The 17191-nt window shown below is 41.0% G+C and overlaps 1 long non-coding RNA gene across 3 annotated transcripts; it reads right to left on the bottom strand.

The window, feature by feature from the left end:
* Positions 1-3702: 3702 nt before the first annotated feature.
* LOC138851276 (uncharacterized) lies at positions 3703-16790 on the bottom strand. 3 transcript variants are annotated; one of them, XR_011391113.1, is made up of 5 exons: positions 15551-16790; positions 12673-13033; positions 9812-10172; positions 6945-7291; positions 3703-4405 (listed from the first exon to the last, which is right to left on the bottom strand). It is a non-coding gene; the product is annotated as an uncharacterized lncRNA (long non-coding RNA). The 3 variants fall into 3 exon arrangements; XR_011391111.1 differs by having other exon boundaries at positions 6931-7291; positions 15551-16789; XR_011391112.1 differs by having other exon boundaries at positions 6931-7291; positions 15565-16789.
* Between the last annotated feature and the right edge of the window lie 401 nt (positions 16791-17191).

The following is a 17191-nucleotide window of genomic DNA, read 5'->3' as shown; positions in this document are numbered from 1 at the left end:
CCTGGGTGTTAGTGGACTGGCATCATGGGTGTTAGTGGACTAGGATCCTGGGTGTTAGTGGACTTATGTGGATGGCATCCTGGGTGTTAGTACACTGGCATGGGTGGCATCCTGGGTGTTAGTGGACTGGTGTGGGTGGGATTCTGGGGGTTAGTGGACTACTGTGGGTGACATCCTGGGTGTTAGTGGACTGGTGTGGGAGGCATCATAGATATTAATAGACTGATATGGGTGTGTGAGGGAAAAGTTCATCAGATAGGAGTAGCGAGCAAGTATATGGTAATGATAGTTTGATTGCCAACTGCTTGTTAAGGTAGGGTCAGTCTAGCTCCTGCTATCCCCCTCCTTCCTCACCACCCCAAAAGGTGACGTGTGGGGCTCCAGCCAAACAGTAATCACTCGACTCACAGCTCCCAGCACTACTGTAAGTAAAAGCCTCTGCTCCTATTCTAGTGGATATTCGTTGAAAGCTTCTCTTTTGACCAATAATAAACTTAGTCCTTTCAGTTTTAAGCTCCACATGACACTTTTAGATAATCACCACCTTTTCTAAGTATCTTGCACTTATCATGGAGAGTGATTTCTTAAGCAGTGGGTAACCTGTCTCTCTTTCCAGATTGGAATGACAGCTTGGGTCACCTGCCAACCAATGAGAAGTGTTGAAGGAGACGGACTGAAACCGGTCTTGAGATGTCACTTCATGTAGGTGGCATACTGGGAATTAGTGGACAGGTGTGGGTCATGTCCTGGGTGTTAGCATACTGGTGTGGGTAACATCCTAGATGTTAGTAGACAGGTGAAGGTGGCATCTTGGGTGTTAATGGGCTGGTGTGGGTGGCATCCTGGGTGTTAGCTGATTGGTGTCGGTGGCATCTTGGGTGTTAGTGGATTGGTGTGTGTGGCATCCTGGGTGTTAGTGGACTGGTGTGGGTATCATCCTAGGTGTGAAATGGTGTGGGTGGCATCCTGGGTATTATTGGACTGATGTGCATTAGATCCTGGGTGTTAGTGGACTGGTGTGGGTCACTTCCTGGGTATTAGTAGACTGGTGTGTGTCACATCATGGGTGTTAGTGGGCTGGTGTAAGTCACTTCTTGGGTGCTAGTGGACTGGTGTGAAACACATCCTAGGTGTTAGTGGACTGGTGTGGGTCACATCCTGGGTGTCAGTGGACTCGTGTGGGTCCCAGGCTGGGTGTTAGTGGACTGATGTGGGTGGCATCCTGGGTGTTAGTGGACTGATGTGGGTGGCATCCTGGGTATTATTGGACTGATGTGTATTAGATCCTGGGTGTTAGTGGACTGGTGTGGGTCACATCCTGCATGTTAGTGGAATGGTGTGGGTCACTTCCTGGGTATTAGTAGACTGGTGTGTGTCACATCATGGGTGTTAGTGGGCTGGTGTAAGTCACTTCTTGGGTGCTAGTGGACTGGTGTGGAACACATCCTAGGTGTTAGTGGACTGGTGTGGGTCACATCCTGGGTGTCAGTGGACTCGTGTGGGTCCCAGGCTGGGTGTTAGTGGACTGATGTGGGTGGCATCCTGGGTGTTAGTGGACTGATGTGGGTGGCATCCTGGGTGTTAGTGGACAGGTGTGGGTGGTAGTGGATTGGTGTAGGTGGCATCCAGGGAATTAGTGGACAGGTGTGGGTCGATTCATGGGTGTTAGTGGACTGGTGAAGGTGTCATCTTGGGTGTTAGTGGACTGGTGTAGGTCACTTCCTGGTTGTTAGTGGACTTGAGTGGGTAGCACCCTGGGTGTTAGTGGACTACAGTGGTTGGCATCCTGTGTGTTTGTGGACTGGTGTGAGTCACATCCTGTGTGTTAGTGGACTGGTGTGGGTCACATCCTAGGTGTTAGCAGACTGGTGTGGGTGGCATCCTGGGTGTTAGTGGACTTGTGTGGGAGGCATCCTGGGTGTTAGTGGACTTGTGTGGGAGGCATCCTGGGTGTTAGTGCAATGGTGTGGGTTATATTGTGTATGTTAATGGATTGGTGTGAGTCACATTCTGGGTGTTAGTTGACTGGTATGAGTGTTATCCTGGGTGTTAGTGAACTAGTGTGCATTGCATCATGGGTGTTAGGGGACTTGTGTGGGTGTTATCTTGAATGTTATTAGACTGGTGTGGGTGTCATCCTGGGTGTTAGTGGATTGGTGTAGGTCGCATCGTGGGAATTAGTGGAGAAGTGAGGGTCACATCCTGGGTGTTAGTGGACTGGTGTGGGTTAAAGCCTGGGTGTTAGCCGATTGGTGTAGGTTGTAACCTATGTGTTAGTGGGCTGGTGCGGGTGGCATCCTGGGTGTTAGGGGAATGGTATGGGTCACTTCCTGGGTGTTAGTAGACTGGTGAGGGTGACATTCTGCTTGTTCATGGACTGGTATGGGTCATAAACCTGCATGTTAGTGGAATGGTGTGGGTCAATTCCTGGGTGTTAGTGGAAAGGTGTGGGTCATATCCTAGGTGTTAGTTGACTGGTGTGAGTCACATCCTGGGTGTCAGTGGACTGGTGTGGGTCACTTCCTGGGTGCTATTAGACTGGAGAGGGTCACATTCTGCTTGTTAGTTGAGTGGTCTGGGTCACATCCTGCATGTTAGTAGAATGGTGTGGGTCCCATCCAGGGTGTTAGTGGACTGGTGTGGGTGGCATTCTGGGTGTTAGTGGATTTGAGTGGCTGGCATCCTGGGTGTTAGTTAGTGGACTGGTGTGGGTGGCATCCTGGGTGTTAGCAGACTGGTGTAGGTCATATTCTGTGTGTGAGTGGACTGCTGTGGGTAATATCCTAGGTGTTAGTAGACTGGTGTAGGTGGCATCTTTGGTGTTGGTGTTAGTAGAATGGTGTGGGTCACATCCTGTGTGTTAGTGTACTGGTCTGGGTGGCATCCTGGGTGTTAGTAGACTGGTGTGGGTGGCATCCTGGGTGTTAGTGTAATGGTATGGGTTGCATCATGTGTTTTAGTGGAATGGTTGTCTTAGGGAACAGTGTACTCAAGGAATACTAGCCTCACGGAACGATGGTCTCAAGGAACAGTGGTCTCAAGGAATTGTAGTCTCAAGGAATGGTGGACTCAAAGAATGTGAAAAAAGGGAAAAAGGGTAAAAAAAAAAAAAAAACTACCCTTACTGCTCATAATTCGAGGGTAACTATTTTTTTATTTTGTTGATATAGTGATGAGGTCAGTGATGAAATACAATTTATGATATGTTCACTGGTTGTCTTATGTAGTGAACTTTAACAAAATCACTATAGTATAAAGCAAAAATGAAATTTGAAGAGAACGGTTTGAGAGAGGAGGAGAGCGGATGTGTTGTGGCCGCCGGGAGATTCCCACGACTTCGGCGTCCACCACAGAGGCTCAGATTTCCAAAGATAAATAATGTTTCTCAATCCACCACTAAACAAGAACCAGAAAGACAGATCATCTACCAGGAGATCCCTGACCCTAAATGGCTTGAATTTAAGCCAGATTACAAGCCAAACCAAGTCCCCACTAACTTGACTACCAATGATGTTCTTGTTGAACAACCTAAAAAAAACAAGAAAAATAAGACCAAAAAGAATCAAAATAAAGATAATTCCACTGTAAATAATGAGAAAAACAAAAAAACAAAAAATGCCAACCTGAAAAATAAGAAAAAACATTGAGCTACAAGGTTCAAGAGGGGACTCAAACTGTGAAAAAAGGGGAAAGGGGTAAAAAAAAAAAAAAAAAAAAAAAAAAAAAAAAAAAAAAAAAACAAAAAAAAAAAAAAAAAAAAAAAAAAAAAAAAAAAAAAAAAAAAGGAACTCTGTTATGCAGCCACCTCCACGTGGTGAGTTCTGGGTGTCTTGTAAGACTGTTGTTGTTACTTCATACTAAGTCATACAAGATAGCTGAGAGCTGCTCATATTCTATATACAGTGGACTCCCGGTTAACGATATTTTTTCATTCCAGAAGTATATTCAGATGCCAGTACTGACCGAATTTGTTCCCATAAGGAATATTGAGAAGTAGATTAGTCCATTTCAGACCCCCAAACATACACGTACAAATGCACTTACATAAATACACTTACATAATTGGTCGCATTGGGAGGTGATCGTTATGCGGGGGTCCACTGTATATATTGACTATCATAAAAGAATATATACAGCGGAACCTCGGTTTTTGTCTGCCCTGGTTTTCATCGAACTTGGTTTTATATGACTTTTTTTGTCAAAATTTTGTCCTAGTTTTCATTTATCATCTCGGTTTTCATTGAGTTGACAGTCGTACGCCGTACCGAACATGTCCGCCCACACTCACACAAAGCATCTCGAGCATTCTGAGTCAGTCTGGCTGGAGGGTGGTAGTGATGGTGGTAGAGATAACTTATCTGCCCTCTCCTCTCCTCACCGTCTTCCATACGCCAACAAGAGTAGTCTATAAAAATTAAAGTGATGTTAAATGTTCATTTATCTAATTCAATAGTCCATTATATTTATTTCTCATTGTTTTCTGTATGTAAAACTATAGATATTCTCTATAAAATGTATATTTTGTTAATACTTTTGGGTGTCTGAAACAGATTAACTGGATTCACATTATCTCTTATGGGCAATATTCCTTCAGTTTTCGTCGAAATCGTTTTCTTGGTCTTATTTGATAGAATGAAAGATATACTACGGAAATAGGGATGATTTTCATTGATTTCACAATGAAAAGGACCTTGAAATTGAGCTCAAAGTAGCAAAAATGTTCAATTTTTGTCGATTTTCAAGAGTAAACAAATGACGTCACCATCCAATAAGTGTCCAACTAACCATTCTAATACACAGTCATGAATGGGTTGACATTATTTATACAATTATTACAATAATGCAGTAGTCTACATAACAGATAATCTTCTATTTCTTGTTTGAATAAAAATTCAAATTAGAAAGAAAGAGGGGCCTGGACACGTGAAGTTGAGTGTAAAGGTAGAAAGTTGAAAGTGAACATAGAAAAGAGTAAGGTGATGAGGGTATCAAATGATTTAGATAAAGAAAAATTGGATATCAAATTGGGGAAGGGGAGTATGGAAGAAGTGAATGTTTTCAGATACTTGGGAGTTGACGTGTCGGTGGCATGCTTGGAATAAGTAGACTGGTGTGGGTGGCATCCTGGGTGTTATTGGACTGGTGTGACTCACATCGTAGGTGTTAGAAGACTAGTGCGGGTGGCATCTTGGGTATTAGTGAACTGGTATGGGTTATATCCTGGATGTTAGTGGACTGGTGTGGGTATCATACTGGGGGTTAGTGGACAGGCATGGGTCACATCCTGGTTTGTGCGCTGGTGAAGGGTCATATCATGGTTGTTTGTGTGCTGGTGAAGAGTCACAATATGGAAGTTAGTGGACTGGTGTGGGTGGAATCCTTAGTGGTAGTGGACCGGTGTGGGAGGCATCCTGGGTGTTAGTGAATTGGTATGTGTGGTATCCTGGGGGTTAATGTACTAGTGTGGGTGGTATCCTGGATGTAAGTGGACTAGTGTGGCTCACATCCTGGTTTTTAATGGACTAGTGTGGGTGGCATACTAGGTGTTAGTGGGGTGATGTAGGGGGCATCCTGGGAATTAGTGGACTGGTGTGGGTGGCATCCTGGGTGTTAGCAGACTGGTGTAGGTCATATTCTGTGTGTGAGTGGACTGCTGTGGGTAATATCCTAGGTGTTAGTAGACTGGTGTAGGTGGCATCTTTGGTGTTGGTGTTAGTAGAATGGTGTGGGTCACATCCTGTGTGTTAGTGTACTGGTCTGGGTGGCATCCTGGGTGTTAGTAGACTGGTGTGGGTGGCATCCTGGGTGTTAGTGTAATGGTATGGGTTGCATCCTGGGTTTTAGTGGAATGGTTGTCTTAGGGAACAGTGTACTCAAGGAATACTAGTCTCACGGAAAGATGGTCTCAAGGAACAGTGGTCTCAAGGAATTGTAGTCTCAAGGAATGGTGGACTCAAAGAATGTGAAAAAAGGGAAAAAGGGTAAAAAAAAAAAAAAAAACTACCCTTACTGCTCATAATTCGAGGGTAACTATTTTTTTATTTTGTTGATATAGTGATGAGGTCAGTGATGAAATACAATTTATGATATGTTCACTGGTTGTCTTATGTAGTGAACTTTAACAAAATCACTATAGTATAAAGCAAAAATGAAATTTGAAGAGAACGGTTTGAGAGAGGAGGAGAGCGGATGTGTTGTGGCCGCCGGGAGATTCCCACGACTTCGGCGTCCACCACAGAGGCTCAGATTTCCAAAGATAAATAATGTTTCTCAATCCACCACTAAACAAGAACCAGAAAGACAGATCATCTACCAGGAGATCCCTGACCCTAAATGGCTTGAATTTAAGCCAGATTACAAGCCAAACCAAGTCCCCACTAACTTGACTACCAATGATGTTCTTGTTGAACAACCTAAAAAAACCAAGAAAAATAAGACCAAAAAGAATCAAAATAAAGATAATTCCACTGTAAATAATGAGAAAAACAAAAAAACAAAAAATGCCAACCTGAAAAATAAGAAAAAACATTGAGCTACAAGGTTCAAGAGGGGACTCAAACTGTGAAAAAAGGGGAAAGGGGTAAAAAAAAAAAAAAACAAAAAAACAAAAAAAAAAAAAAAAAAAAACAAAAAAAAAAACAAAAAAAAAAAAAAAAAAAAAAAAAAAAAAGGAACTCTGTTATGCAGCCACCTCCACGTGGTGAGTTCTGGGTGTCTTGTAAGACTGTTGTTGTTACTTCATACTAAGTCATACAAGATAGCTGAGAGCTGCTCATATTCTATATACAGTGGACCCCCGGTTAACGATATTTTTTCATTCCAGAAGTATATTCAGATGCCAGTACTGACCGAATTTGTTCCCATAAGGAATATTGAGAAGTAGATTAGTCCATTTCAGACCCCCAAACATACACGTACAAATGCACTTACATAAATACACTGACATAATTGGTCGCATTGGGAGGTGATCGTTATGCAGGGGTCCACTGTATATATTGACTATCATAAAAGAATATATACAGCGGAACCTCGGTTTTTGTCTGCCCTGGTATTCATCGAACTTGGTTTTATATGACTTTTTTTGTCAAAATTTTGTCCTAGTTTTCATTTATCATCTCGGTTTTCATTGAGTTGACAGTCGTACGCCGTACCGAACATGTCTGCCCACACTCACACAAAGCATCTCGAGCATTCTGAGTCAGTCTGGCTGGAGGGTGGTAGTGATGGTGGTAGAGATAACTTATCTGCCCTCTCCTCTCCTCACCGTCTTCCATACGCCAACAAGAGTAGTCTATAAAAATTAAAGTGATGTTAAATGTTCATTTATCTAATTCAATAGTCCTTTATATTTATTTCTCATTGTTTTCTGTATGTAAAACTATAGATATTCTCTATAAAATGTATATTTTGTTAATACTTTTGGGTGTCTGAAACAGATTAACTGGATTCACATTATTTCTTATGGGCAATATTCCTTCAGTTTTCGTCGAAATCGTTTTCTTGGTCTTATTTGATAGAATGAAAGATATACTACGGAAATAGGGATGATTTTCATTGATTTCACAATGAAAAGGACCTTGAAATTGAGCTCAAAGTAGCAAAAATGTTCAATTTTTGTCGATTTTCAAGAGTAAACAAATGACGTCACCATCCAATAAGTGTCCAACTAACCATTCTAATACACAGTCATGAATGGGTTGACATTATTTATACAATTATTACAATAATGCAGTAGTCTACATAACAGATAATCTTCTATTTCTTGTTTGAATAAAAATTCAAATTAGAAAGAAAGAGGGGCCTGGACACGTGAAGTTGAGTGTAAAGGTAGAAAGTTGAAAGTGAACATAGAAAAGAGTAAGGTGATGAGGGTATCAAATGATTTAGATAAAGAAAAATTGGATATCAAATTGGGGAAGGGGAGTATGGAAGAAGTGAATGTTTTCAGATACTTGGGAGTTGACGTGTCGGTGGCATGCTTGGAATAAGTAGACTGGTGTGGGTGGCATCCTGGGTGTTATTGGACTGGTGTGACTCACATCGTAGGTGTTAGAAGACTAGTGCGGGTGGCATCTTGGGTATTAGTGAACTGGTATGGGTTATATCCTGGATGTTAGTGGACTGGTGTGGGTGTCATACTGGGGGTTAGTGGACAGGCATGGGTCACATCCTGGTTGTTTGTGCGCTGGTGAAGGGTCATATCATGGTTGTTTGTGTGCTGGTGAAGGGTCACAATATGGGAGTTAGTGGACTGGTGTGGGTGGAATCCTTAGTGGTAGTGGACCGGTGTGGGAGGCATCCTGGGTGTTAGTGAACTGGTATGTGTGGTATCCTGGGGGTTAATGTACTAGTGTGGGTGGTATCCTGGATGTAAGTGGACTGGTGTGGCTCACATCCTGGTTTTTAATGGACTAGTGTGGGTGGCATACTAGGTGTTAGTGGGGTGATGTAGGGGGCATCCTGGGAATTAGTGGACTGGTGTGGGTGGCATCCTGGGTGTTAGCAGACTGGTGTAGGTCATATTCTGTGTGTGAGTGGACTGCTGTGGGTAATATCCTAGGTGTTAGTAGACTGGTGTAGGTGGCATCTTTGGTGTTGGTGTTAGTAGAATGGTGTGGGTCACATCCTGTGTGTTAGTGTACTGGTCTGGGTGGCATCCTGGGTGTTAGTAGACTGGTGTGGGTGGCATCCTGGGTGTTAGTGTAATGGTATGGGTTGCATCCTGGGTTTTAGTGGAATGGTTGTCTTAGGGAACAGTGTACTCAAGGAATACTAGTCTCACGGAAAGATGGTCTCAAGGAACAGTGGTCTCAAGGAATTGTAGTCTCAAGGAATGGTGGACTCAAAGAATGTGAAAAAAGGGAAAAAGGGTAAAAAAAAAAAAAACTACCCTTACTGCTCATAATTCGAGGGTAACTATTTTTTTATTTTGTTGATATAGTGATGAGGTCAGTGATGAAATACAATTTATGATATGTTCACTGGTTGTCTTATGTAGTGAACTTTAACAAAATCACTATAGTATAAAGCAAAAATGAAATTTGAAGAGAACGGTTTGAGAGAGGAGGAGAGCGGATGTGTTGTGGCCGCCGGGAGATTCCCACGACTTCGGCGTCCACCACAGAGGCTCAGATTTCCAAAGATAAATAATGTTTCTCAATCCACCACTAAACAAGAACCAGAAAGACAGATCATCTACCAGGAGATCCCTGACCCTAAATGGCTTGAATTTAAGCCAGATTACAAGCCAAACCAAGTCCCCACTAACTTGACTACCAATGATGTTCTTGTTGAACAACCTAAAAAAAACAAGAAAAATAAGACCAAAAAGAATCAAAATAAAGATAATTCCACTGTAAATAATGAGAAAAACAAAAAAACAAAAAATGCCAACCTGAAAAATAAGAAAAAACATTGAGCTACAAGGTTCAAGAGGGGACTCAAACTGTGAAAAAAGGGGAAAGGGGTAAAAAAAAAAAAAAAACAAAAAAAAAAAAAAAAAAAAAAAAAAAGGAAAAAAAAAAAAAAAAAAAAAAAAAAAAAAAAAAAAAAGAACTCTGTTATGCAGCCACCTCCACGTGGTGAGTTCTGGGTGTCTTGTAAGACTGTTGTTGTTACTTCATACTAAGTCATACAAGATAGCTGAGAGCTGCTCATATTCTATATACAGTGGACCCCCGGTTAACGATATTTTTTCATTCCAGAAGTATATTCAGATGCCAGTACTGACCGAATTTGTTCCCATAAGGAATATTGAGAAGTAGATTAGTCCATTTCAGACCCCCAAACATACACGTACAAATGCACTTACATAAATACACTGACATAATTGGTCGCATTGGGAGGTGATCGTTATGCAGGGGTCCACTGTATATATTGACTATCATAAAAGAATATATACAGCGGAACCTCGGTTTTTGTCTGCCCTGGTATTCATCGAACTTGGTTTTATATGACTTTTTTTGTCAAAATTTTGTCCTAGTTTTCATTTATCATCTCGGTTTTCATTGAGTTGACAGTCGTACGCCGTACCGAACATGTCTGCCCACACTCACACAAAGCATCTCGAGCATTCTGAGTCAGTCTGGCTGGAGGGTGGTAGTGATGGTGGTAGAGATAACTTATCTGCCCTCTCCTCTCCTCACCGTCTTCCATACGCCAACAAGAGTAGTCTATAAAAATTAAAGTGATGTTAAATGTTCATTTATCTAATTCAATAGTCCTTTATATTTATTTCTCACTGTTTTCTGTATGTAAAACTATAGATATTCTCTATAAAATGTATATTTTGTTAATACTTTTGGGTGTCTGAAACAGATTAACTGGATTCACATTATTTCTTATGGGCAATATTCCTTCAGTTTACGTCGAAATCGTTTTCTTGGTCTTATTTGATAGAAAGAAAGATATACTACGGAAATAGGGATGATTTTCATTGATTTCACAATGAAAAGGACCTTGAAATTGAGCTCAAAGTAGCAAAAATGTTCAATTTTTGTCGATTTTCAAGAGTAAACAAATGACGTCACCATCCAATAAGTGTCCAACTAACCATTCTAATACACAGTCATGAATGGGTTGACATTATTTATACAATTATTACAATAATGCAGTAGTCTACATAACAGATAATCTTCTATTTCTTGTTTGAATAAAAATTCAAATTAGAAAGAAAGAGGGGCCTGGACACGTGAAGTTGAGTGTAAAGGTAGAAAGTTGAAAGTGAACATAGAAAAGAGTAAGGTGATGAGGGTATCAAATGATTTAGATAAAGAAAAATTGGATATCAAATTGGGGAAGGGGAGTATGGAAGAAGTGAATGTTTTCAGATACTTGGGAGTTGACGTGTCGGTGGCATGCTTGGAATAAGTAGACTGGTGTGGGTGGCATCCTGGGTGTTATTGGACTGGTGTGACTCACATCGTAGGTGTTAGAAGACTAGTGCGGGTGGCATCTTGGGTATTAGTGAACTGGTATGGGTTATATCCTGGATGTTAGTGGACTGGTGTGGGTGTCATACTGGGGGTTAGTGGACAGGCATGGGTCACATCCTGGTTGTTTGTGCGCTGGTGAAGGGTCATATCATGGTCTGGTGAAGGGTCACAATATGGGTGTTAGTGGACTGGTGTGGGTGGAATCCTTAGTGGTAGTGGACCGGTGTGGGAGGCATCCTGGGTGTTAGTGAACTGGTATGTGTGGTATCCTGGGGGTTAATGTACTAGTGTGGGTGGTATCCTGGATGTAAGTGGACTGGTGTGGCTCACATCCTGGTTTTTAATGGACTAGTGTGGGTGGCATACTAGGTGTTAGTGGGGTGATGTAGGGGGCATCCTGGGAATTAGTGGACTGGTGTGGGTGGCATCCTGGGTGTTAGCAGACTGGTGTAGGTCATATTCTGTGTGTGAGTGGACTGCTGTGGGTAATATCCTAGGTGTTAGTAGACTGGTGTAGGTGGCATCTTTGGTGTTGGTGTTAGTAGAATGGTGTGGGTCACATCCTGTGTGTTAGTGTACTGGTCTGGGTGGCATCCTGGGTGTTAGTAGACTGGTGTGGGTGGCATCCTGGGTGTTAGTGTAATGGTATGGGTTGCATCCTGGGTTTTAGTGGAATGGTTGTCTTAGGGAACAGTGTACTCAAGGAATACTAGTCTCACGGAACGATGGTCTCAAGGAACAGTGGTCTCAAGGAATTGTAGTCTCAAGGAATGGTGGACTCAAAGAATGTGAAAAAAGGGAAAAAGGGTAAAAAAAAAAAAAAACTACCCTTACTGCTCATAATTCGAGGGTAACTATTTTTTTATTTTGTTGATATAGTGATGAGGTCAGTGATGAAATACAATTTATGATATGTTCACTGGTTGTCTTATGTAGTGAACTTTAACAAAATCACTATAGTATAAAGCAAAAATGAAATTTGAAGAGAACGGTTTGAGAGAGGAGGAGAGCGGATGTGTTGTGGCCGCCGGGAGATTCCCACGACTTCGGCGTCCACCACAGAGGCTCAGATTTCCAAAGATAAATAATGTTTCTCAATCCACCACTAAACAAGAACCAGAAAGACAGATCATCTACCAGGAGATCCCTGACCCTAAATGGCTTGAATTTAAGCCAGATTACAAGCCAAACCAAGTCCCCACTAACTTGACTACCAATGATGTTCTTGTTGAACAACCTAAAAAAACCAAGAAAAATAAGACCAAAAAGAATCAAAATAAAGATAATTCCACTGTAAATAATGAGAAAAACAAAAAAACAAAAAATGCCAACCTGAAAAATAAGAAAAAACATTGAGCTACAAGGTTCAAGAGGGGACTCAAACTGTGAAAAAAGGGGAAAGGGGTAAAAAAAAAAAAAAAAAAAAAAAAAAAAAAAAAAAAAAAAAAAAAAAAAAAAAAAAAAAAAAAAAAAAAAAAGGAACTCTGTTATGCAGCCACCTCCACGTGGTGAGTTCTGGGTGTCTTGTAAGACTGTTGTTGTTACTTCATACTAAGTCATACAAGATAGCTGAGAGCTGCTCATATTCTATATACAGTGGACCCCCGGTTAACGATATTTTTTCATTCCAGAAGTATATTCAGATGCCAGTACTGACCGAATTTGTTCCCATAAGGAATATTGAGAAGTAGATTAGTCCATTTCAGACCCCCAAACATACACGTACAAATGCACTTACATAAATACACTGACATAATTGGTCGCATTGGGAGGTGATCGTTATGCAGGGGTCCACTGTATATATTGACTATCATAAAAGAATATATACAGCGGAACCTCGGTTTTTGTCTGCCCTGGTTTTCATCGAACTTGGTTTTATATGACTTTTTTTGTCAAAATTTTGTCCTAGTTTTCATTTATCATCTCGGTTTTCATTGAGTTGACAGTCGTACGCCGTACCGAACATGTCCGCCCACACTCACACAAAGCATCTCGAGCATTCTGAGTCAGTCTGGCTGGAGGGTGGTAGTGATGGTGGTAGAGATAACTTATCTGCCCTCTCCTCTCCTCACCGTCTTCCATACGCCAACAAGAGTAGTCTATAAAAATTAAAGTGATGTTAAATGTTCATTTATCTAATTCAATAGTCCTTTATATTTATTTCTCACTGTTTTCTGTATGTAAAACTATAGATATTCTCTATAAAATGTATATTTTGTTAATACTTTTGGGTGTCTGAAACAGATTAACTGGATTCACATTATTTCTTATGGGCAATATTCCTTCAGTTTACGTCGAAATCGTTTTCTTGGTCTTATTTGATAGAAAGAAAGATATACTACGGAAATAGGGATGATTTTCATTGATTTCACAATGAAAAGGACCTTGAAATTGAGCTCAAAGTAGCAAAAATGTTCAATTTTTGTCGATTTTCAAGAGTAAACAAATGACGTCACCATCCAATAAGTGTCCAACTAACCATTCTAATACACAGTCATGAATGGGTTGACATTATTTATACAATTATTACAATAATGCAGTAGTCTACATAACAGATAATCTTCTATTTCTTGTTTGAATAAAAATTCAAATTAGAAAGAAAGAGGGGCCTGGACACGTGAAGTTGAGTGTAAAGGTAGAAAGTTGAAAGTGAACATAGAAAAGAGTAAGGTGATGAGGGTATCAAATGATTTAGATAAAGAAAAATTGGATATCAAATTGGGGAAGGGGAGTATGGAAGAAGTGAATGTTTTCAGATACTTGGGAGTTGACGTGTCGGTGGCATGCTTGGAATAAGTAGACTGGTGTGGGTGGCATCCTGGGTGTTATTGGACTGGTGTGACTCACATCGTAGGTGTTAGAAGACTAGTGCGGGTGGCATCTTGGGTATTAGTGAACTGGTATGGGTTATATCCTGGATGTTAGTGGACTGGTGTGGGTGTCATACTGGGGGTTAGTGGACAGGCATGGGTCACATCCTGGTTGTTTGTGCGCTGGTGAAGGGTCATATCATGGTCTGGTGAAGGGTCACAATATGGGAGTTAGTGGACTGGTGTGGGTGGAATCCTTAGTGGTAGTGGACCGGTGTGGGAGGCATCCTGGGTGTTAGTGAACTGGTATGTGTGGTATCCTGAGGGTTAATGTACTAGTGTGGGTGGTATCCTGGATGTAAGTGGACTGGTGTGGCTCACATCCTGGTTTTTAATGGACTAGTGTGGGTGGCATACTAGGTGTTAGTGGGGTGATGTAGGGGGCATCCTGGGAATTAGTGGACTGGTGTGGGTGGCATCCTGGGTGTTAGCAGACTGGTGTAGGTCATATTCTGTGTGTGAGTGGACTGCTGTGGGTAATATCCTAGGTGTTAGTAGACTGGTGTAGGTGGCATCTTTGGTGTTGGTGTTAGTAGAATGGTGTGGGTCACATCCTGTGTGTTAGTGTACTGGTCTGGGTGGCATCCTGGGTGTTAGTAGACTGGTGTGGGTGGCATCCTGGGTGTTAGTGTAATGGTATGGGTTGCATCCTGGGTTTTAGTGGAATGGTTGTCTTAGGGAACAGTGTACTCAAGGAATACTAGTCTCACGGAAAGATGGTCTCAAGGAACAGTGGTCTCAAGGAATTGTAGTCTCAAGGAATGGTGGACTCAAAGAATGTGAAAAAAGGGAAAAAGGGTAAAAAAAAAAAAAACTACCCTTACTGCTCATAATTCGAGGGTAACTATTTTTTTATTTTGTTGATATAGTGATGAGGTCAGTGATGAAATACAATTTATGATATGTTCACTGGTTGTCTTATGTAGTGAACTTTAACAAAATCACTATAGTATAAAGCAAAAATGAAATTTGAAGAGAACGGTTTGAGAGAGGAGGAGAGCGGATGTGTTGTGGCCGCCGGGAGATTCCCACGACTTCGGCGTCCACCACAGAGGCTCAGATTTCCAAAGATAAATAATGTTTCTCAATCCACCACTAAACAAGAACCAGAAAGACAGATCATCTACCAGGAGATCCCTGACCCTAAATGGCTTGAATTTAAGCCAGATTACAAGCCAAACCAAGTCCCCACTAACTTGACTACCAATGATGTTCTTGTTGAACAACCTAAAAAAACCAAGAAAAATAAGACCAAAAAGAATCAAAATAAAGATAATTCCACTGTAAATAATGAGAAAAACAAAAAAACAAAAAATGCCAACCTGAAAAATAAGAAAAAACATTGAGCTACAAGGTTCAAGAGGGGACTCAAACTGTGAAAAAAGGGGAAAGGGGTAAAAAAAAAAAAAAAAAACAAAAAAAAAAAAAAAAAAAAAAAAAAAAAAAAAAAAAAAAAAAAAAAAAAAAAAAAAAAAAAAAAAAAAAAGGAACTCTGTTATGCAGCCACCTCCACGTGGTGAGTTCTGGGTGTCTTGTAAGACTGTTGTTGTTACTTCATACTAAGTCATACAAGATAGCTGAGAGCTGCTCATATTCTATATACAGTGGACCCCCGGTTAACGATATTTTTTCATTCCAGAAGTATATTCAGATGCCAGTACTGACCGAATTTGTTCCCATAAGGAATATTGAGAAGTAGATTAGTCCATTTCAGACCCCCAAACATACACGTACAAATGCACTTACATAAATACACTGACATAATTGGTCGCATTGGGAGGTGATCGTTATGCAGGGGTCCACTGTATATATTGACTATCATAAAAGAATATATACAGCGGAACCTCGGTTTTTGTCTGCCCTGGTTTTCATCGAACTTGGTTTTATATGACTTTTTTTGTCAAAATTTTGTCCTAGTTTTCATTTATCATCTCGGTTTTCATTGAGTTGACAGTCGTACGCCGTACCGAACATGTCCGCCCACACTCACACAAAGCATCTCGAGCATTCTGAGTCAGTCTGGCTGGAGGGTGGTAGTGATGGTGGTAGAGATAACTTATCTGCCCTCTCCTCTCCTCACCGTCTTCCATACGCCAACAAGAGTAGTCTATAAAAATTAAAGTGATGTTAAATGTTCATTTATCTAATTCAATAGTCCTTTATATTTATTTCTCACTGTTTTCTGTATGTAAAACTATAGATATTCTCTATAAAATGTATATTTTGTTAATACTTTTGGGTGTCTGAAACAGATTAACTGGATTCACATTATTTCTTATGGGCAATATTCCTTCAGTTTACGTCGAAATCGTTTTCTTGGTCTTATTTGATAGAAAGAAAGATATACTACGGAAATAGGGATGATTTTCATTGATTTCACAATGAAAAGGACCTTGAAATTGAGCTCAAAGTAGCAAAAATGTTCAATTTTTGTCGATTTTCAAGAGTAAACAAATGACGTCACCATCCAATAAGTGTCCAACTAACCATTCTAATACACAGTCATGAATGGGTTGACATTATTTATACAATTATTACAATAATGCAGTAGTCTACATAACAGATAATCTTCTATTTCTTGTTTGAATAAAAATTCAAATTAGAAAGAAAGAGGGGCCTGGACACGTGAAGTTGAGTGTAAAGGTAGAAAGTTGAAAGTGAACATAGAAAAGAGTAAGGTGATGAGGGTATCAAATGATTTAGATAAAGAAAAATTGGATATCAAATTGGGGAAGGGGAGTATGGAAGAAGTGAATGTTTTCAGATACTTGGGAGTTGACGTGTCGGTGGCATGCTTGGAATAAGTAGACTGGTGTGGGTGGCATCCTGGGTGTTATTGGACTGGTGTGACTCACATCGTAGGTGTTAGAAGACTAGTGCGGGTGGCATCTTGGGTATTAGTGAACTGGTATGGGTTATATCCTGGATGTTAGTGGACTGGTGTGGGTATCATACTGGGGGTTAGTGGACAGGCATGGGTCACATCCTGGTTTGTGCGCTGGTGAAGGGTCATATCATGGTTGTTTGTGTGCTGGTGAAGGGTCACAATATGGGAGTTAGTGGACTGGTGTGGGTGGAATCCTTAGTGGTAGTGGACCGGTGTGGGAGGCATCCTGGGTGTTAGTGAACTGGTATGTGTGGTATCCTGGGGGTTAATGTACTAGTGTGGGTGGTATCCTGGATGTAAGTGGACTGGTGTGGCTCACATCCTGGTTTTTAATGGACTAGTGTGGGTGGCATACTAGGTGTTAGTGGGGTGATGTAGGGGGCATCCTGGGAATTAGTGGACTGGTGTGGGTGGCATCCTGGGTGTTAGCAGACTGGTGTAGGTCATATTCTGTGTGTGAGTGGACTGCTGTGGGTAATATCCTAGGTGTTAGTAGACTG

The sequence above is a fragment of the Cherax quadricarinatus genome, unplaced genomic scaffold (genome assembly GCF_038502225.1).
Source record: "Cherax quadricarinatus isolate ZL_2023a unplaced genomic scaffold, ASM3850222v1 Contig234, whole genome shotgun sequence".
NCBI lineage: Eukaryota > Metazoa > Arthropoda > Malacostraca > Decapoda > Parastacidae > Cherax > Cherax quadricarinatus.
The sequence above is the reverse complement of the archived record's forward strand: the minus strand, read 5'-3'. Positions and strand labels throughout refer to the sequence as shown.